This window comes from Amblyomma americanum, chromosome 10 (genome assembly GCF_052857255.1).
Source record: "Amblyomma americanum isolate KBUSLIRL-KWMA chromosome 10, ASM5285725v1, whole genome shotgun sequence".
Taxonomy (NCBI): Eukaryota; Metazoa; Arthropoda; class Arachnida; order Ixodida; family Ixodidae; genus Amblyomma; species Amblyomma americanum.
In genome coordinates, this window is record NC_135506.1 from 119,726,147 (window position 1) to 119,748,084 (window position 21,938).

General features: G+C 49.7%; 1 pseudogene across 1 annotated transcript; it reads left to right on the forward strand.

Moving 5' to 3' along the window:
- The first annotated feature begins 12,511 nt into the window (after positions 1–12,511).
- Positions 12,512–17,756, forward strand: LOC144108672 (quinone oxidoreductase pseudogene; annotated as a pseudogene). The gene is made up of 3 exons (XR_013309495.1): positions 12,512–12,778; positions 15,458–15,553; positions 17,589–17,756. The product of XR_013309495.1 is annotated as a quinone oxidoreductase pseudogene (transcript).
- Positions 17,757–21,938: the final 4,182 nt, after the last annotated feature.

Genomic DNA, 21,938 nt, shown 5'->3' on the forward strand with positions numbered 1-21,938 from the left:
CCGCTATAGGCACCATTCAAGCCCTTCGCTGCTGTTCAGAGAGTTGTGAGGCGCTAGAAAACGGCCATTCGGAGATGCATACTCTGCTGCAATATACGCTGCACACACAACGAGCTGTCACACCCTCGGAGCTCATACTTCAGTGCTAATTAAAGTTTCTTGCCGCACAGCACATGTATAATCTTATGACAAGTGAGGTCTTTGGCTAAATGTGAGCAATCTACACCGCGGAACTTCTTTCCCAACTCCAAAGATGTTTCGTTACTTGTTCTGTGTCACAAAAAATTACGTTGTAGCTGGGAAGAAATTTAGAGGTGTGTACAGTTTATAGTCATCGAGAGAGCTAAGTTGGTAATTGAGAACTGGCGTCTTGATTGTTGAGGAAAGGAAATGACGCACTAACTGTCTCACACATGTCGGCGGACAGCCGAACAGCGCCGTAAGGAAATTGATAAAGGACGGAGTGAAAGAAGAAGAGACAAAACAGATGCCGTAGTGAAGGGCTCCGGAATAATTTCGACTAGCTGGAGTTCTTTAATGTACACTGACATCGCGCAGCACGCGATATATGCACCCGGAGCATCATCAAGCGAGAAGAGCAGTGAGGAAATGATGAACTAATGCTTTTCAAGAGCGGAACGAGCCTTCTTCGAGGACGCTGCAGGTGCTGTAGAGGGGATAGCGATAATATCTGTGGTGCACCAGATGCAGGTTGTAACGGGCTTACAGTTCTTAACGGAGAAAACTTGGCTATGAAGGAAGTGGCCACAGCCCAAGCCGCGAGGCAGTCCAAATGGTAATATATTATTACACATTCTCATGCGGACTATACAAATTACAGGCGTGGCAGAGTTATAGCGCTGACTGCGAAATTCCGAGCCATCCTGAAACTCAAGCTGCTCGGAAGTAGCTGATATGGATAAGACGTCACGAGGGATTTGAGGGAAACAAACTTGCACACACTTCAGCCCGACCTTTTCTTTCCCGGGGTCCTTCTACGGCCTCACTTGCTGACCTATGCTCCTCCACTCCAGTAGCAACCTTCTCGAAGACGCATCATTTGCGCATTGACAGGCAGACACTCGCAGGTCCGCTAAGGTTCTTAGTAAATCAGAAGAGTGTCTCTACCGGCGGCTACAAATTAAGTCGTTTATTAATCACGCTCAGCATCATGATACTGATTCCGAGCCACTTTCGGCGCGGTGAACATTTTGTGGACAGAGGGTAGTCTTATATCATTTGGTATGAGCAAGTCAGGAGAATAGTAGTATTGGCATAACAAATCAGCCAACGAGGGAGGGCTGGGAGGTGGTTCTGTCGCGCTCGGACCTCGAGGAGCAACGAGCCCTCGTCGAAAGTACACGAACAGCGGCTTTTGCCAACAGGGTCCCGGATTAGGGTTACGACCAGTCTTCCCATAACCCAAGCATTTTTCGGTTTTCAATAAAAGGTTTTATTATCATCATCACAATCGAACTTTTATTTCGCTCTCAGTTTCTTCCATTCTCAGACAACACGGTTGAGTGTAAATTACAGAGATACTGCGCCATTTCCTTACCTAAAGACCAATTTTCATTTTAATTTTTGCTCTGAGGTAGCCTCTCTATAGGGCCGCACACTTTCGTTTTCAATTCTCCTTGAGTCCTATCAAGAAGGCGTAGGTCGTATGAATATTGCTTATTACAATCAGTCGACTTTTGTCCCTCTGAATTGGTCATCTTTAGATTGTGGTTGCCATCTTTGAAGCGGTGAAATATTAATGTAGAAGCAATAAATATTGATGCTTGGCCGATTGCTCCTTTCCGCACATTTTATAAATGCCAAAAGTCTGCATATTACCTCGCAACAACACGTAACAAACACGGACAGACCGAGGGCTTAATCAGAAAGAAAATTACATTCTTATTTATTGTACTTGCGCCTTATGAATGTTTTTTTTTCTTGTAATGCTTTTTCTCCTTCTAGAATTTTCATTTGACTGCTGGCTACTGTATTGAAACTGACATTATTGTCTCTTCAAAACGTTCACCGCTGTCACTGTTTCACTGCTGCTCTAGTGGGGCAGAGGGCTGCAGAACCGGGTGATCACTAGCAATACTCACGGAATCTAAAGCAGCCTGTCGATATTACATGAATGGCAGGATAGGTCGTCAGCGTTCCGTATACTCCTCCCAGCGAGCGACAGAGTTAAGAAAATACGAATAAGAAAACGACAAGGCCACACACAAAATTGTGTGGTACAGGGACAAACGGGGGTGGCAGGAAACCAAGAGGCCAATAGGATAGCTCGAGGATGCAATACTTTCCGAGTATCCGAGGAGACGGCGCTACTCGTGCCAGCACCCTAAGAATACTCGACCATAGAACAAATCTACAGAGGCAGAGGAATCCGATATCCGCCGCCGCGCAAATCTCTCAATTGAGAGATAGCTTTCGCTTAATTTGGGGATAATTGCTGACAGGTTTTTACACAAACCTACACGTACTGAACCAAATGCACCCCACGATATACGCGGAAAAATGTCCCAGGTGCGACGAAAAACCCACACTATGTCACATCACATGGGCCTGTCAAAACATTGACGTGGCCCCCAAAAATACAACCCGTGTGCGGTGCAATAGGAGAGACTGCTGTCCAGCGACCACTGTGAAGACCAACAAGGTCTGGTACAGCGAGCTCAATGGGTGGCAGTGGCCAGCGGAGCCCTGGACTGAGAGAACCGACCACTGAATAAAATTGTACGAGCTTGACAGTGAAGACCTCTGAGGATACAAAAAAGGAGAGAACATCTCTGAAGATGCCCCAAAGCTGCAGAGTAGAAAAAGTTTCCTCCTCCTCCTCCTCCTGCTTTCATTACGCTGCTGCCTACCACAGAGGAATGGGAGGCGGCCCTGCTTGGCTGTTCGGACCTTAAGTCCCAAAAGGCTTTGGTCAAGAGAGCTAAGCTGGCGGCTTCGACCAATGGGATCCCGGAATAAGGACTCCACCCATTGCGGGGCTCTTTAAAAAGCCTCACCTCTTTCATTAAATAAAGGCTTTTCATCACCACCACCACCATCGAACGGACTCTTGGATCTCTTCAAGCTTTTGTTTAGCTTTCAGCCCATGAGACCACCCACTCAGTTTATGGAAAATCAAGATTTATTTGGTTTCACTTCCTGAAGCGAGAGAGAAAGAGAAGGAAAATTATTTGAAAGGAATTTGGGGCTCTCCTCTGCATTCCCACGCATGACCCCACTGCAGTCAAATGGTTATGTTCCTAGGGTCTGTAGCACTGGCAGCCCAGTCGGTGGCGATGGCCTGCACAGCCGTGTCCTCCAGAGCAGCAGGGTCTCCAGCCTTCTGAGGTCTTGAGGTGCTCCAGGCACCTGGGGGAGGGCTCTGGCCACAGGGAAAGGATGAGAAGGGAAGAGGCGATGGGTTCTGGGCATAGGCTGCAAACAGCAGTGGAGAAGAAGTTTTTAGGGAGGCTGCTGCCGAGGGCTACTAATTACTTCCTACCACAAGGGGTTTTTTAACATCCACTGATATCGCTGCGATGCACCTGTGCCCACAGACAGTGACCGCACATGTGCTCTGCCTGGACGACACAGGCAATGCTCTAAACTATTCCTCAATTATAAAGACACGACGGTATCGTACACCAATTGTGGCCGCTAATGGATGCTGACTCTGCACTTGTAGGGTGTGAAGTACGTTTTCAGTCGAGTGAAGTTACGTGCGTCTGTAGTGTTTTTCCCTAAGCTCAATCGCATGAGATGGCGCAAATCAAACATAGGCGAGTGTGTGATCCGTTGAAAATGCAACTAAATTTACCTGTCTGAGATCATTATAAGTCGCCTTCAGAGTCCAATTATAAGCCATTGTATGATCCTTGATGCTTTTCTGGCAACCAAATAAAAGATAAAATATTAAAATACGCTCTATGCAGGGGTAGTGCTTTTCATGTTGTCTTTTTGGTAGGTCGCCATGAAACTCGCATATTAGGGGGTCTTTTTCTCGTTGTGCTCTTCTGTTTGAGCAATGAGCCACCTGGCTTAAATACCTTCTCATAAGTAAGTACTGAAATCAAGCACTCTTGCTGCACTTCTTGCATACACAGGCTGTGAAAAGAAAGTATTTGCGCTGTATTAAAAAACGCTGTCGTCTGGCCATCAGAGATGCAGACCCATCGCGGCCAATCTCTATATGAAAAAAAAAAAACAGAGTGGCTGAAGACGTGCACGAGGTAAACGTGCTGCACCGAGGAATTCGGCGTTTCTACTTTGAACAGTGTGACACCTTAATACTCGACAAGAATAAAACTGGCAGTCGGAAGCAAAGCAGCTGCTATATTTTTAATAAACTGCACATCTCCAACCAAAAATGTTAACTTTAATCCAACGTTTCGAAGCCGACTCGGCTCCTTCATCAGGGGTGACTGAGGGCAATAGCTAGCGTCTTTTAAGTATGGAGGGGAGGGAAGTGAAAAGAACGACAGCTGTGTCGCGCAAGGCGCGGGGGAGGGGGGTTTAGGCTGTTAGCCACGCTGGCGCACTGCAGGGGGGTGCTGAATGGCGACTTTTTTTCGTTGCGTTGAAGAGCGAAGTCCCTGGGCATATACTGGGGGCAGGTTTCCATTTGTGCGGTTGATATTGTTCGGGATGGTTTGGATATGCCAGGATTCGAGAAAGAGCCTCTTGTGATAATTTGTTTCGGTTCCGAGGATGCGGGATTCTTCAAAGTTGATTCTATGGCCGGAGTCCTCGGAATGTTCGGCTAATGGATTGCGCTCTCTAGCGAATTTGCGGATGTCGTATTTATGTTGCCGAATTCTTTCTTTGAAATTTTTGGTTTCGCCGATGTAGCTTGCGTCGCAGTCGGCGCATGGAATTTGGTAGACAATGCCTTGGGCTCTTTCTTTCGGCGGCCGATCTTTCGGAACAGGTAGGCAAAGTACAACAGTGTTTGTGGGCTTGTGCGCCACCTTTTTCAGGATTCGGGTGATGGTTTCGCTGACACCTCCGACATAAGGTAAACTGACGTATTTTTTATGGTGGCGTTGGTCTTTTTGCGTTGATTTCTTGACGAATGTTGTGTTTTTGACGTCTAATGGTTTTTTGAATAAAGTATTTTGGGTAGCCGTTCATGATGAGTTCTTTGAAAATCGTGCCTTGTTCTTTTTTTCTGCCAAGCTCTGAGCTGCAGTGTGTCTCAACTCTTCTGAACAGCGTCTTCAACACTGATGCTTTATGGACTGTCGGGTGGTTCGAAGAGAAGTGGAGATACCGGCTTGAGTGGGTTGGTTTGCTGTATACGGAGAATTAAAGGGTATTGTCGTTTCGGGACACGAGGACGTCCAGAAACGGCAGGGAGTTTTCTTGTTCCACCTCTAGCGTGAACTGAATGTCAGGTTCTGCGGAGTTTAAATGACGAACGAAATATTAAGTCTCAGACTTTTTGATGACAGCGAAGCAGTCGTCGACATACCTGAGGAAAATCCTTGGTTTCGGGTGGAATGAGTTGAGGGCTCGTCGTTCGACGTGATCCATTGTTAAATTGGCCATGACGACAGAGATTGATGCTCCCATTGGTGTTCCTTTCACTTGTCGGTAAAATTCCCCCTTTGACGAGAAGTATGTGTTTGATAGGCAACACTCCAGGAGGCGGCACACATCATTTACACTCAGCGGTGTTCGTGCGCTGAGTGTGTCGTCGCGTTGTAAGGCGTCACGGGTAGCGGCCACCGCAAGCTTCACGGGGATGTTAATGAAAAGGGACACCACGTCGAAGGAGACAAGGCATTCGTCGGCCTCGAGGGTGGCTTCGGGCACCAGTTCGATGAAGAGACTGGAATGACGGATATGGGTCGCTGTTTTTCCTGCGATTGGGGATATTAGTTTGTGAAGGTATTCTGACAACGAGCGAAGAGGGGATGTGAAGGGCCGCATACGGGAGGCAACGGCAAGAAATTTTCCCTGCCTTCAAATTTATCGACCCAGACTTGTCGGCGAAGACGGTGGTGGGGAATGCGGCGGGCGATGCAGAAGACAGACGCGCAAAGACAGCCAGACGGGTAAAGAGGAGAGGCTGCGCGCGGTGCCCTACGCAACCGCAGTCTTGCCTGCGGTTTTTGCGGTCCTCCCCCCCCCACACCGGATCGCAGATGGGTTCGTTTGTGCGTTTGTGTGTGCAGGGCGACAGGCGACCGTACTAGCAGCGGACACGACGGGCTGCGTAATGGCTGGGGGGAGCGGAGGAGGTCAGCGGCTGGCACCAGACAGACTGACTGTAGAGAAGCGTCGCCTTCCGAGGGACACTTGATCCCCTTCGACCCATCCCCAACGAAGCCATCGGCCTTCCCGTCGTAACTAACTGCCGTGGATTCCTGGAAGTTTGGCGGGTGCCCTTGGTCGGCTGTGTGAGCAGCGACGACGAAAATCCGTTGGGCAAAGATTACCCACAGAGAGAGAGAGAAAGAGAATCTCTGGAGAGACGCGGCGGTGGCAGCGGAGACAAAGGAAAGGTGTCGAGCAGAGACAGGCGAGGCGAGCGGACGCAAGATATCGCGCTGGTCTATAGTCAGCGAAGCCGGACCTCAACGTCCGTAGCAACTGACCGCCAGCCGAAACGCCCAAGAGTCCTGTGGCCTCGACCCGTCACAGCACCACCAGCCGAGAGACGCCGGGAGGAGAGGCAGACCCCGGGGGAGCCGAAGCAGCCGCGGCCCGCCGACGCGAGACGATTGGAGTGGATCCCCGATCTGCCGGACCTACAACCAGAGGCTACTGAAAGGCAGCGGTGAGCGGACCACCAGTTTCGCCTTCATGCAGAGAAGAATAAATATTGTTTTGCCGGGTTACCGCCTTGTTGGCTCATTTCTCCTCGCTTCAGCAGGACCCGTAGGTTCTATGACTGACTCCCGACAGGCGGGAACGTCACAAGTGGTGGCAGCGGTGGGATCTTGCTGAAGTTTTGGTGCGAGACCATTCACCCTCGTACCCGAGGAGAAAGGGGCCAAAGTTTAGTACAGGTGGCGAACTTGGGAGGATGGCAGGAAAAACAAACGATTGGGATGGCACGGTTGAAAATTGTCGCGGCGGCTCAGGATTTTGCATGGAGAGATGAGGAGGTGGCTAGCGCTGCCACTTACAAATCTTTCAAAGCGCTCGCATTGAAGCGTTTTGATAACGAACCGTCGAGCACAAAAGTTGAAGTTCTTGAACGCGCGCCAGAACTTTAGTGAAGATGTAAGCTCTTTCGCGAGCCGTTGGAAGAGACTCGGGACGACGGAGACCTTGAGGCACGTTGATGGCGAGGACACGTCGAAGAAAAGTGCTAGGCACGAGATACTAAACGAACAACTTCTCTCCCAGTTTCTTACTGGCCTTCGTGACCCAGTCCGGCGGTTCGCACTGTCGCGAGACCCCCAAAACTTTTCTGACGCTGTGGAAGTGGCGGCCAGGGAGGAGGAAATTGAGAAGACTCCCCCTACACGCGCTGCGGCAGTCAGGCAGCTTGAAGACTCGGGGGAGCAGGGCGGCCTCGGCTTGCGTTTGGAACGCCTAGAAAGACTCCTAGAGGAAAGCCTCCGAATGCGCAACCGGCCCGAATCAAATGGGGAGCCCCGCCAGCGCGATATCTTCGGCGCTTGCTTTTCTTGCGGCAGGCCGGGACATTTCGCTTGCTTTTGTCGGGCACGTCAGACGCCCCGCTGGTCCAGGCAAGGGTCGAGGACCCAGTTTTATAACCGTCGCGACGAGGACCAGACGGCAGCAAAGATGCAGGGAAACTGAGTACTGCCTCCGTCGTCAAGCAGGGCGAACGGGGGCAGTGCGAAGCAGTGGTGAATCTTTGCCGGGAGACGAGCCCGATAGTCGAGTTCAAGGTGGCAGGCAGCTATGTGAAGTGTCTTGTGGACACAGGTTCCAAAGTCAGCCTGTTAAAGCGCAGCGCACTGAGGGGTATAGACTCATACTGGGAGGATGTGTTCAAAAAGTGCGAGAGCCGGGTAACCCTTATCGGCATCACCGGAGACCGCATAGGCACGTTCGGCATCTACCGCATACCTTTGACACTTGGAAGCCACTCGTTCATTAGCAGCTTTTTTGTGTGCGACGACAGCGTCATGCTGCCTGTGGCCGGCATCATCGGAAAGGACATCTTAAGAGACCAACGGATCGACATGTTGTTCAGCCAGGGCATGATTCGGGTAGCCGGAGCTTATAACCCGATCGATAACTGGGCGCGCGATGGGCCCGCGACACGGGATAATGCGTGCGGTGAGCGCGAAGAGAGCATATCCGTCGCGCTGATCGAAACCACAGTGCTTCCGGCGATAAGTGAGTGCCTTCTGGCCTGTAGACCTTTGTAGCCCGTATCTAGCGGACAGATAAAGGTGACAGATGTATCTCGACTGGAGGTAAATGGACTTGTGGGAGCGCCCGCCCTAATTACAACACGCGAAGATGAGCCTATCCCCGTCAGGGTGGCCAACCTAACCCTTCAGGACATACGCCTCGGGAAAAACAAGGTACTCGGGTATTTGGTAGTCTTGGAGGTGGGCAAGCCGATTCTAAACGTGAACTCTAAAGAAACAGCAGGTGCGCGGCATAATCTGCTGAGGATGTTTGAGCTCTCGCACATTGAGGAACCACAGAGGATCTGGATCGAAAGTCTGATTTTGGCAAATAGCTCATTATTCTCAACCAGCAGAACCGACCTCGGGCTTTGCCAGGCCAATAAGCAGCGGATACCCACTGGGTGCGCTCCCCCGGTCTACCATCGAGCCTATAGGATCCCTTTCGCAAAAAGGGAGGAGATGGAAACACAGATAGAAGACTTGCTTGGGGCTGGCGTCATCGAGCATTCTACGTCACCGTGGGGCGCACCAGCCTTACTGGTGGCGAAGCCCGATGGAAGCTATCGTTTCGTGGTGGACTATAGAGACCTTAATAAGATCACTAGGGTGGACCCCTATCCGTTGCCAAACATCCACGAGAGCCTTTCGCAGCTTGGGAAAGCGAAGTATTTTACTGTTGTCGACATGGCGAGTGGATACTGGCAGATAGAGATGGATCCCCGAGACAAAGAAAAAACAGCTTTCAATACTCCTTTCGGGCACAACGAATGGAACCGTATGCCGATGGGACTCGTAAACAGCGCGGCAGTATGACAGAGAACGGCTGACGTCATACTCGCTGGGCTACTGGGCAAGCTTTGTCATGTGTACCTCGATGACATCATTATTTACAGCGAGTCCTTTGAGAGCCACTTCCGGGATGTGAAGCAGGTGTTCAGTCTTATTAGCGAGGCCGGCCTTAAGCTGAAACCGGCCAAGTGCCAGTTCCTGAAACCACAGGTTAAGTACCTGGGACATGTTGTTTCGGCCACAGGTATCCAGCCTGATCCAGAGAAGCTGGAGTGCGTGAGGAGTTTTCCGCGACCGAAGAGCAAAACCGAAATCCGCCAGTTCCTTGGTCTTGCCACCTATTATAGGCGTCACATTCCCAATTTCGCTGCAGTAGCCAAGCCGCTGGCCGCACTAACGAGCAAACAACATTTTCTGTGGTCTTCTCAGGCTGAGAGAGCTTTTCAGGAACTAAAGGACAAACTTGTGGAAGAACCTCTTCTTCGCTTCCCAGATTTCAGCCAACCATTCATACAAGCCACTGATGCATCTAAGCATGCCCTCGGCGCAGTCTTGTCACAGATACACGACAGCGAGGAACATCCGGTAGCTTACGCGAGTAGACAGCTTAACGCGGCTGAGCAGAACTACGGTGCGACCGAGCAAGAATGCCTAGCAGTGGTGTGGGGAGTGCGCCACTTTCGTTGTTATCTCTTCGGACGACCTTTCAAAATTATTACTGACTGTCAACCGCTGAAGTGGCTAATGAATGTTAGAGACCCGAACTCTAGATTGGCTTGTTGCCACCTGCTGCTACAGGAATATAGCTTTGAAGTCCTTCATCGCACAGGGAAGACAAATCAGAACGCTGATGCGCTCAGCCGCTCTGCCGTAACTCGCGTAGCCGAGTTTTTCCCCTCGGTGGAGTGGGCTCGTCTACACGATAAGCAGAGGAGGGACCTGACAATTAGGAAAATTGTAGATAAGTGTGAGAACTCTGAGGGAAAGGAAGCTGGCCGATATTTTCTGGATCAGATAGGTATTCTAAGGTTCAAGGAGAGGGCACACGACACGGGTCGGAGCGTTGTTCCGTCCTCCATGAAAGGAGAAATCCTGCGGCTGCATCACGACATACCCAGCGCGGGCCACCTAGGCTTCCGAAAAACCCGTCAGAGGGTCAGCAAAGGATATTTCTGACCTGGCATGAGGAAGGACATCGCTCAGTATTGTAGGAACTGCGAATCCTGCATGCTTCGAAAAATCCCTAAAGGAAAGAAACCCGCTCCACTGCAGGTTTTTCAGGACGTACACAGACCGTTCGAGAGGGCTGCCATGGATATCGTAGGGCCTTTGCCGAGCACAACTTCCGGCATGCGCTACATTCTCGTATTTGTGGATCACCTGATGCGGTATGCCGAAACGTTCGCTCTAGAGAACCAAAAGGCTGAGACTGTGGCGAGAGCATTTGTCGAAGGGGTGGTCTTGCATCACGGAGTTCCTTCACAGCTACTCACTGACCAGGGCACTAATTTCACCGGAAAGCTGATGCAAACTGTTTAATGCTTGCTGGGCGTCAAAAAACTCCAGACGACAGCCTACCACCCTGAATGCAACGGGGTTGTCGAGAGGTTGAACCAAGCACTGATTAAGATCCTTTCGCACTATGTGCATAGGGATCAGCGTGATTGGGATCTTTGGCTGCCGTTCGCAACATCGGCATACGATTCTTCCGTGCACGATGGAGCTCAGAAAAGCCCCTTCCTTCTACTTTACAGAAGGCAACCAGTGCTCCCCGGGGCCGCATACGAGGAACCGAAAGGCCACTATGGCACCTTAGACGACTATCGGGCTAAGCTCGCGCAAAGATTGAGTGACGCACACGAGACGGCAAGAGAGGTCCTCCGGTCGGCCGCAGACTCAAGAGTAAGGCGTATGGAAGGCGCTAGCAGGGAGGCAGATTTCAAGAGAGGCGATAGAGTGTATCTGCGCGCTGGGGTCCCAAAAAAGAGGCCCGCAAGAAAGCTATCGCCACCGTGAGTCGGCCCAAATCGAATAGTGGAGAGCCTGTCCAACGTGACCGCTCGCATTCGCCACACCCAGTCTGGAGTCGAGAAGATAGTACATGTTAATCGGCTGCGTCATGCCGGAGGTGCCCAAGCCTCCCCCACTGCGCTAGGAAGTTCGGCGCGACCACGCCTGACGGTGAATTCCGGGTCTCCGCCACTCGATCTCGCCGCAAATGGTTTGCAGAGCGTCCCACAAGAGGTGTTGTTCGAGCTCGCCAATCAAGATGAGACTCGCGATTCGATGATACCTTCGCCACCCCACGACTACGCCCTAAGAAGTCGCGGGCCGCCTATATACCCTTCATAATCACTTATAAACTCTCTAATACGTTTTGGCAATCTAGCGTATTCCTACGAGCTGCTGCGATTATAAGTTTTGCATGCCAATAGAATGGGAAGAGCGTTTCCTTTTACCTGCTCCCGTGGATTTTTTGTGGTTGCGTGTTTCACGTGAAGGACAGAGTTGTCCGCAGTGTGAAATTTACTCCTCTGCCTGGGGGGGGACTGATGGTTCGCCCACATTGTACCGTACCATGCTACTGGTGCCACTTTAGCGCGAGGACGATGCTTAGCGGTTTTGCCGTACTCGCACTGTGACTGTGGCTAAAAGATGTAGTTGCGAACTTTGCTACGTACTGCCGGTTGTGAAAGTGAGGTGTCCACGAATTTTTCGTAGAAAATTTCTTTGTCAGAAGAGGGGGTTGCGAAGGGCCGCATACGGGAGGCCCCGGCATTGCTGAAAAGAACTAACTTGGCGACCAGTCCCCAAGAAATTTTTCCTGCCTTCAAATTTATCGACCCAGACATGTCGGCGAAGACGGTGGTGGGGAATGCGGCGAGCGATGCAGAAGACAGACGCGCAAGGACAGCCAGACGGCTAAAGAGGAGAGGCTGCGCGCGGTGCCCTATGCAACCGCAGTCTTGCCTGGTGTTTTTGCGGTGCCCCCCCCCACACCGGCGCGCGCAGATGGGTTCGTTTGTGCGTTTGTGTGTGCAGGGCGACAGGCGACCGTACTATCAGCGGACACGACGGGCTGCGTAATGGCTGGAGGGAGCGGAGGAGGTCAGCGGCTGGCACCAGACGGACTGACCGCAGAGAAGCGTCGCCCTCCGACTGACACCTGATCCCCTTCGACCCAACCCCAACGAGGCCATCAGCCTTCCCGTCGTAACGGCCGCGGATTCCTGGAAGTTTGGCGGGTGCCCTTGGTCGGCTGTGTGAGCAGCGACGACGAAAAACCGTTGGGCAAAGATTACCCAGAGAGAGAGAGAGAGAGAAAGAGAATCTCCGGAGAGACGCGGCGGGGGCAGCGGAGACAAAGGAAAGGAGTCGAGCAGAGACAGGCGAGCCGAACGGACGCAAGATATCGCGCTGGTCTATAGTCAGCGAAGCCGGACCTCAGCGTCCGTAGCAAACTGACCGCTTGCCGAAACGCCCAAGAATCCTGTGGCCTCGACCCGTCACAGCACCGCAGCTGAGAGACGCCGGGAAGAGAGGCAGACCCCGGGAGAGCCGAAGCAGCCGCCGCCCGCCGACGCGAGACGATTGGAGTGGAGCCCCGATCTACCGGACCTACAACCAGAGGCTCCTGAAAGCCAGCGGTGAGCGGACCACCAGTTTCGCCTTCAGGCAGAGAAGAATAAATATTGTTTTGCCGGGTTACCGCCTTGTTGGCTCATTTCTCCTCGCTTCAGCTGGACCCGTAGGTTCTGTGACTGACCCCCGACAGGTGGGAACGTCACAGGGAACACCGGAAGTCGACAATCGGGCGCAAAGGGATCCCCGGTTTGGGGACTTTTAGTAGGCCGTAGAATTCTGGAGCCCATCCGTTGGTGCTCAATAACTGAAGGTAGAGGTTTCGGAAGAGGGGAAGTTTTTCGAATACTTATTTCAATGTTTTGTTTAGCCTTGCTTGCGTAGTGGTTGTGGGGTCCTTCAATTTTGCATACTCTTGACTGCTGAGTAAGGTGGATATTTTTTCTTCGTAGCCCCGTCTGTCCAGGACGACTGTTGTGTTGCCCTTGTCCGCTGGGAGGATCACTATGTTGGTGTCTGTCTTGAGGTCTTGCAGGGCTTGCCTTTCGTCCGGCATTAGGTTTGATTCTTTCTGTTGTGCTTGCACTGAATTTTGTACACCTTTTGTTTTGAGCCTGACCTCTTCTCGTACACCAGGTTCCAGTTGCCGGATACCGACTTCAAGCGCAGACACGATTGCTGGAAGAGGGGTCTGTTCACCTGGAGGTTGAAATTGTGACCCTTGGCTAGGATTGACGTTTCGGCGGTTGTGAGCTTTCTGGAGGAGAAGTTGGCGACAAGGTCCAACCCAAGCAAGGCTAAACAAAACAGTGAAAGAAGTATTCGAAAAACACCCCACCTTCCGAAACCTCTACCTTCAGTTATTGAGCACCAAAGGATCGGCTCCGGCATTCTACGGCCTGCCCAAAGTCCACAAACCGGGGATCCCTTTGCCCCCGATTGTCGACTTCCGGTGTTCCCCTCTTCGCTCGCTGTCAGAATACCTTTACAAACTAATATCCCCAATCTCAGGAAAAACAGCGACCCATATCCTTCATTCCAGTCACTTCATCAAACTGGTGTCCCAAGCCACCCTTAAGGCCGACGAATGCCTTGTCTCCTTCGACGTGGTGTCCCTTTTCACAAACAACCCCGTGAAGCTAGCGGTGACCGCTACCCGTGACGCCTTACAACGCGACGACACACTCAGCGCACGAACCCCGCTGAGTGTAAATGATGTGTGCCGCCTCCTGGAGTTGTGCCTATCAAACTCATACTTCTCGTCAAACGGGGAATTTTACCGACAAGTGAAAGGAACACCAATGGGAGCATCCATCTCTGTCGTCATGGCCAATTTAACAATGGAACACGTCGAACAACGAGCCCTCAACTCATTCCACCCGAAACCAAAGATTTTCCTCAGGTATGCCGACGACTGCTTCGCCGTCATAAAAAAATCTGAGACTCAAAATTTCCTTCGTCATTTAAACTCCGCAGAACCTGACATTCAGTTCACGCTAGAGGTGGAAGAAGAAAACTCCCTGCCGTTTCTGGACGTCCTCGTGTCCCGAAACGACAATACCCTTTAATTCTCCGTATACAGCAAACCAACCCACTCAAGCCGGTATCTCCACTTCTCTTCGAACCACCCGACAGTCCATAAAGCATCAGTGTTGAATACGCTGTTCAAAAGAGTTGAGACACACTGCAGCTCAGAGCTTGGCAGAAAAAAAGAACAAGGCACGATTTTCAAAGAACTCATCATGAACGGCTACCCAAAATACTTTATTCAAAAAACCATTCGACGTCAAAAACACAACATTTGTCAAGAAAGCAACGCATAAAGACTAACTCCACCACCAAAATACGTCACTTTACTTTATGTCGGAGGTGTCCGCGAAAACATCACCCGAATCCTGAAAAAGTCGGGTCTCCAGGTTGCGCACAAGCCTACAAACACTGTTGTGCTTTGCCTACCTGTTCCCAAAGACCGGCCGTCGAGAGAAAGAGCCCAAGGCATTGTCTACCAATTTCCATGCGCCGACTGCGACGCAAGCTACATCGACGAAACCAAAAATTTCAAAGAAAGAATTCGGCAACATAAATACGACGTCCGCAAATTCGCTAGAGAGCGCAATCCAGTAGCCGAACATTCCGAGGACTCCGACCATAGAATCAACTTTGAAGAAACCCGCATCCTCGGAACCGAAACAAATTATCACAAGAAGCTCTTTCTCGAATCCTGGCATATCCAAACCAGCCCGAACAATATCAACCGCGCAATAGGAAACCTGCCCCCAGTATATGCCCACGGACTTCGCTCTTCAACGCAACGAAAAAAAGTCGCCATTCAGCACCTCCCTGCAGGACGCCAGCGTGACTAACAGCCTAAACCCCCCTCCCACCCTCCCGCCCCTCCCCCGCGCCTTTCGCGACACAGCTGTCGTACTTTTCACCCCCCTCCCCTTCCTACATAAAAGACGCTAGCTATTTCCCTCAGTCACCCCTGATGAAGGAGCCGAGGCGGCTTCGAAACGTTGGGTTAATGTTAACATATTTGGTCGGAGATGTGCAGTTTATTATAAGTCTTCAAACCAAACCAGACAGGCAAATCTGCCAAAATTTTATTTTTCAGCTGCTATAATGCGCAGCCTTGTGTTGTGTTTGTGGGTTGCTTTCCCGTGCCCCCTATTTGCGAAGATCTGGAAAGGCAAAAAGCAGGGACGCGGGCGAGTCTATATCTAGATGGTGTTTCCTCTGTGTAGGTCGTGGGAAACCGCGGCTCCGTTGAGATCGACCCCCGGCGCATGATGTGGAAGGAGACGTCCATCACCGGTGCCACGCTCTTTGCCAGAACGCCTGTGAGTCACGTCTCGTCGCCAGCCCCTAATATTGCGTATTTTGCTGCTGAGTACATGGTGGAGCGAGCGCTAAAACAGTTTTCACCAGGCGCTACGGCAAGGCAGTCTTTCTAAAGAGATAAATATTGGTGCTAGTAAATCTCACCTATTTTCTTGTTTAATGTTTGGCATATGCATACCACAAGCTATAGCTCTTCAGTACTCAAGAGAACAAAGCAACCGCCTTGGGCGTACGGAGGCAAAACAGTATTCAGCCCTAGCGGCACCGTAGAGGCATCTTATTTAAATGATGGCTTTGTTGGACAAAGAAAGCTAGTGAGTCCTCATTTTTTAGTAATATTCGCGTATTAACTCTTTGCCAGCACTTGCTTTAAAAAAAATGTTTGGAGAAAACCATTTGCACAACACAGAAATCATCGAAAGCTGGAGCGATCAAAAAAAAATTAGAGCAAGGTGTATTCATGTTCTTGTTGACGGCGAGACAGCGTAATGAAAGTGCTATAGAGGACCTGATGTTGCCCTAAGGAACGTGGTCGAAACTGCTGTTATAAGCTCTTTAATTTCGTGCTTATTTTTTGGTGCAGTTTCACCAAGTTGTAAAAAAACTGGCTGAAGCTGTTAGCTTATGTAACCATATCTCGTAATAAACGATTTTCCATGAAAACGCCGTCGACGCCATGACGAGTAGTAGAAATAAAAATTCTGCTGGTGTTGGAGCCCGCAAATGGAAATTTTATGCTATATGTTTGGAAGTGGATTCACCTGAAAATGTGCACCCCCCTCCCCCAGGTGCTGCGATCTGTGGAAGGGGGGAGGGGTAGGTAAATTAAAATTTCTTCTAACAAGGTGAAAAATGTGGGAATTCTTCCGTGCCACCTACTTATGCAAAGCTATTTGTTATATAGTATCCACTATGCTGGAGAGAGGCCTTGTTGATATGGGTGTGAGTTGGGTGAGGTCTATGCCTACAGCGCTTGACAGTCAGCTTGGAACGAAGAAAAAATACATTCACTCTATGTTTTTTCTGGGTGATAGCCTGAGCCAACATTTACACAAAGGTCTGGGCGGAGTGGTAGCGCCTTGGTGGCAGCAAGCCGGTTTCTTAGGAGGCAATTTGAACAATAAACTTTGTTTTTGAAGTGTCTTTTACCATGGCCATGAAATAAGCGTGATTATTGTGGGATAAATTGGTAATTTAGTTTTTGGGGAAGGAAATGGCGCAGTATCTGTATCACATATCGGCGGACACATGAATAGCGCCGTAAGGAAAGGAATGAATGATTGAGTGGAAGAAGAAAGAAAGAAGTGCCGTAGTGCAGGGCTCCGGAATAATTTTTACCGTTTGGAAATCTTTCGCGTGCACTGACATCGCAGAGCACACGGGCGCCTAAGCGTTTCGCCTGCATCGCAACGCAGCCGCTGCGGTCGGGTTCGAACCCGGGAACTCAGAAAGGCATTTTGGAGGTAGAAAAATCAGCAGCCAGGAAGAAAACCTAGTTTGGTTCGACTGCTGCAGACCGCACAACTTGAGGCCAGGAGCGCTTATACTCGTGTTTGTGCTCTTGTGTCTCGTCAAAAAGCTTGCCACAGTGTTAAATGTGGTGCTGTAAATAATGTTTCGCTCATGTATTCAGCATAAGCAGGTAGAAAAAAATTGCAGAGTATGTTTCCTGCATTCGAATCAGTGCTGAACTACGGATTTGGGCTACGTAGAAGACGACGATGAGCGGGCAGTGCCGCGGGACGGAGCGTGAAGTAATAAAGCTAAGCAGGAAATGAACGGAGGTAAGAAACATTCCGATTAATTTTAAGGATGCGCGCACAAATCATTAGCATTGATTTTAGTATTGCGCAGTGTGCTTAGCCCGGAAATCAGTACAGAAACCATGTGTTGTTACCAATGCTTAGCGTGTCTTCAGCATATCTTATTCCTCAATGGCAGAGTGTCGGTGCATGTGATGAAAGTTCACGAAAATGCATGCTCTTTGCATATAGCAGCTTTTTGTTTATTCATGTTACTCGCATGTCTTTGCAGGCAGAGTGGCAAGCCGCAGCCAAAGCTGTTATCCAGGGGCTCGAAGCCGGCTGGCTTGACCCCGTCATGGACCGCACCTATCCGCTCACCGAGGCGAGTACTGCGCACCAAGACGTCATTCACTCTAAAGGCGCCAAAGGGAACAAAGTCATTCACCCTGACTTGTGACCACCGCACTGATGTTGCTTCGTGCCACTACCAGATGCTGGAGCTTCCTCGCCTCGGAATATTCACTTTAACTCAGTTAAACAAAAGACTTATTTTATTGCTGCGCTGTTGAGGTGTTAGAAGTTCTGCATTCTACATGTGAGTGTGTATAAATGTGTAACTGAAATATATACATGTTTGTTAAACGTGCTTTTGAAATGTGTTCACAGTTTGATTATAGTGGTTTTCAATAGCTTTGTGCTATGCGATTCCATTCAGTTTGTCTGCGTTCCGTCGTTGGCAGCCATTCGGAGGTTCTTGAGCCAAGTCTAGCTTTTCCTAACTGCTTTGGCCCATCATTCTCCCCAGGCTATATCTTTGGAAAAATAAAGTCATCTGAATTCAATTGTGTGATTGTGCAGCGTGTGCAATCCAACAGTGTTGACTTCAAAGCAGTGAGAATCTACTCGGAGCCCAGCTCTAAAATGTAGGACAAGAATCTTGTTACCTCAGCGTAGTATTTTGCAATAGATATGAAAAAATACATCTGTGCATGACGAAGCATTTGGACCAATCGTAAATTTGCGAAGGCTGCCTTCCCTCTACTTGCGTAGAAATATTACGACATCACCAGGTACATTTACCAATTTTGCGGAGTAAATGGACTATATATTCTCACAGCCTCTTGTACTCCAGGGCTTTATAGCTGCCCTTTCAATGGTTCGATGATTGCGCAATACTATATTTAAGTCGATAACTGCAAGACTCTGATGCAGTTCACTTATTTTACCACTAGCGAAATGTCTGAACTCGCAGTTATGATTTGAGCAAAGAAAAGTTCAGTCCGGCGTGCATATAAGTGAATATGGGTGTTCACTTGCCTTTGCTCAGCAACACCTGCAAATAAGCACTAGGCAGTAGGCAGTTGGCCTGTGGTACCCTCATAACGAGAGTTAGTTAAGAACAGCACTGTTATTCTTTTTCGCACGTTAGCCGCAATTTCAAAAGTAGGGATTATGGAGCTCAACAGAAGCTCTGTGGAAACCGTTATGTGCAAAGTGAGCGAATGCGATCGCATTACCACTACACCAAACGTCTTCGAGTAGAAAATTAATAGGCCCGTTTTCCATTCATTTTCATCTGCTTTTATTACTGCTGTTTTTTTTTAAAGAAAAGTCAAAAACATGCCTAGATGAACCAAGTTCTCATTTTTGAAAATCGTTAATTTTCTTGCTTATAAGGTTTGCATCTCTTGGAGAAAATGGGTCATATAAATGCGAGAGTCCAAAAACAAAGTCGCTCCTTGATCGATTGCGTTCTTATTTTGTGGAATACCGCTGATGATAAAGTCTATGTTCCTGTTCAAACCCTGTAGGAGTTCCTGCTTGCCGTGCTTTTTTTTGTCATTCTATTGCGGGAAAAAGAGAAAATGCGATCCTATCGCTGGCAGTTCTCCTTGAATGAAACGCCTGAACGACTTAATCGCGAGGAGGCTGACGTAACGTCGGTCGCGTTACGATAAGCCGCACCTCGTAGTTTAAATCTCTTACGCGACAAACAGTCATGCATACTCCAAAGCAGCGTTTTTTGGAACTTCTTATTGGCCTTGGCGCGCAACTGAGATCCACACCCGCAAACATTTACCCGAATGGAAATGTACGTCAAGATGGCGACATTTGCAGCTGCACACAATGATGTGCTAATGAGCTTCGATGTGAAAATGTTTGCAGCTGTCAGGCTTCTTCGCGCAAGCTAAGGAAATCTAGAAATGCGATTCTAGTGTATGGCTGCCACCAGGAGACGCGCCGCGTTAGCACTCAGAATAATTGCGGGAATTTCGAATGCTCGATAAATCTCAATGTTTTTTATTGGCTGTCGGAAATTTTTGGTGAGTGCACAGGAAGCAAGCACTTTATAGGTCTGATTTTGCCGCTAGGAAGAAGAGTGGGTCATTATAATCACCATGCTCGAGAGTTATTGCTGGGGCTTTCAAGGTTTCCAAAAAGTGAGTTAAAATATGCGGTGTTTTGTGTAACGGCGGCTAACTGATAGCGCCAGTTGTTGACTGGCCAGGAAAGCTCGGCATCTTGGTTGACGGGTTGAACATCAACGTAAGCGTAGGCAGCCGGCACGTGAGGCAGTATAGCGGCAAGCGTTGTAATCACTTCCCTGTCATACACACAAGCCCCGCTTTCTCGGGGAAAAACTTTTGGAAAATTAGAAAATTGTAAAGCCCTGTTATGGAAATACTCAAGGTAATGGGCCATTATTCTGATATGTAGCTAAATTATTCTTTTACAGTGTTTTCAGCGATCGCATCGAACATTCAAGTCTCCCCTAGAAAATCAACGAGGAGCGCTTTTAACGATAGCAAAAACGTGGCAGAAAAAATTACAAGGTTGCCGTCAGGTGATCTGCGGATATATCGATTGTTATAGTGAAATCTTACGTTAAAGAAAAATTGCGTTCATAAACGGTTTTCCGTTAAAAAGGCTTTTGTCTAGAATTGCTAGGTATGGGGCTCAACGGATTGATCATGCTTTTCAGTCCTACTCCTTAAAGAGTCCCTGAGAAAGGTGCTTGAGGTTGTCTAGAAAATGCTCGCATTATGTAGAGTACAGGCAAACGAGCGTTCATGCCGCGTACAAGACCTCAAAAGCGAGTCGATAATTTACAATACTATTTTCGGCAGTGCGACATTGTCCATACCGTTGACAAGAGCCGACGCAGCAAGACATCTGCGAATGCTTGGCCGAAACGAGCTTTTAGCGTCATGGTCTTCTGGAAACTCCGCGTGCGTCTGCACCGCCTAGACCCCTTACTTCAACTCAGCCCTCCGTCCGGCCTCTCCCGCTGCGATGCTTCGCTGTTGTGTCCCCTGTGGCTGGGAGTGGCGTTACAATAGCCTACTCTCAATTTATAGCAATGGCAGATTCTCCCGCGTGTGAGAACTGTGGGTGCGACGAGACAATAGAACACCTTCTTTGTAACTGCCATCGGTTTCACCGTGAGCGTGATCTCCTGGCTGCAACACTCCGCCATTTAGATCCTCGCCCTTTGAGGTGTATCCAGACACCAGACCACGGACCTGTTTTGGCCCGCGGACTAGCGGTCACGTGTGCTTTCGCTTCCGGTCTACGAGGTCCGCGCATGGTCCGCGGGCCAATTCAATCGATAAATGCGAGAGAATTTTTTCTGGCGGCGGACCACGGACATTTAGCTTACTCGCACACATCAAGTCTGGCAACTAAACCATACTGGTCTTTCCCGACTCAGTACTCCCTGCAGTCGAAGCGCCTACAGCGAAATTAGTTTTGCTTCCACTGTTAACATGTCAACGTGGTCGGACGACGCTACGTTTTACTTTTTAGCCTTAGTACATCTTTATGGCTCGTTCACAATTGGGCATTCGGCGGCGAGAGCGAGAGAAATTAGTCGCAACGTCGGCGCTCGCGACGCACACAGATATGGTTAGAAAAAAACAACAATTGACGCTGTCTACGTGCCATAAGCGCATGCACTCTCATGTACGCTAAACGCAGGTATTTTATGCACGGCAGAGCATTTCTCAGATTTCCCACATTTAGTTCACCGTATGCAAACACAGACGGAAGGATACGCTCACTCTTGTGGCGCCATCTAGTTGCTAGGACGGGTAACCATTTCTGCCAACAAACGTACGCTCCGCTTAACCCTAGAAGGACACAATCGTTACTCTAAATAAAAGATAAAGCAAATATTTCACTCATACGTATTCTTTTAGGCGAGGTGAGACCAAACGATAAATGTGCGTGCCATTTATTGACGGTGAACACAAGAAAAAGGCAGGAACAACAACGAATTGAGTCCGAAGCGAGCAGTCCTGCTTGGAAGCACGCCTCCCTGTTTGTCGCCGTGGGAATGCTACCTCCTCCTCACCGCGGCAGAAATCTGTCCGATAGCGATCGAGCTTTCCGTTGGGTATTTAGGGGGGAATCTCTGCCGAGGCCGCGGATTCCGCTTCCTCTCGCCGCCGAATGTCGAAGCGTGAGACGAGCGTTGCTGCGGGCTGATCACAGAGGCTTGGCCCGCCTTGTTGTCTGCTCTTTTGGTCCCTCGTGTGGACGCTGTCTCCGGCCAGACCCGGCCGGGCCACGCGCGGTCAACCCCACGTGACCGGTCCGCGGGCCAGTTCGTGGCCCGCCGTCTGGATACACCTTTACT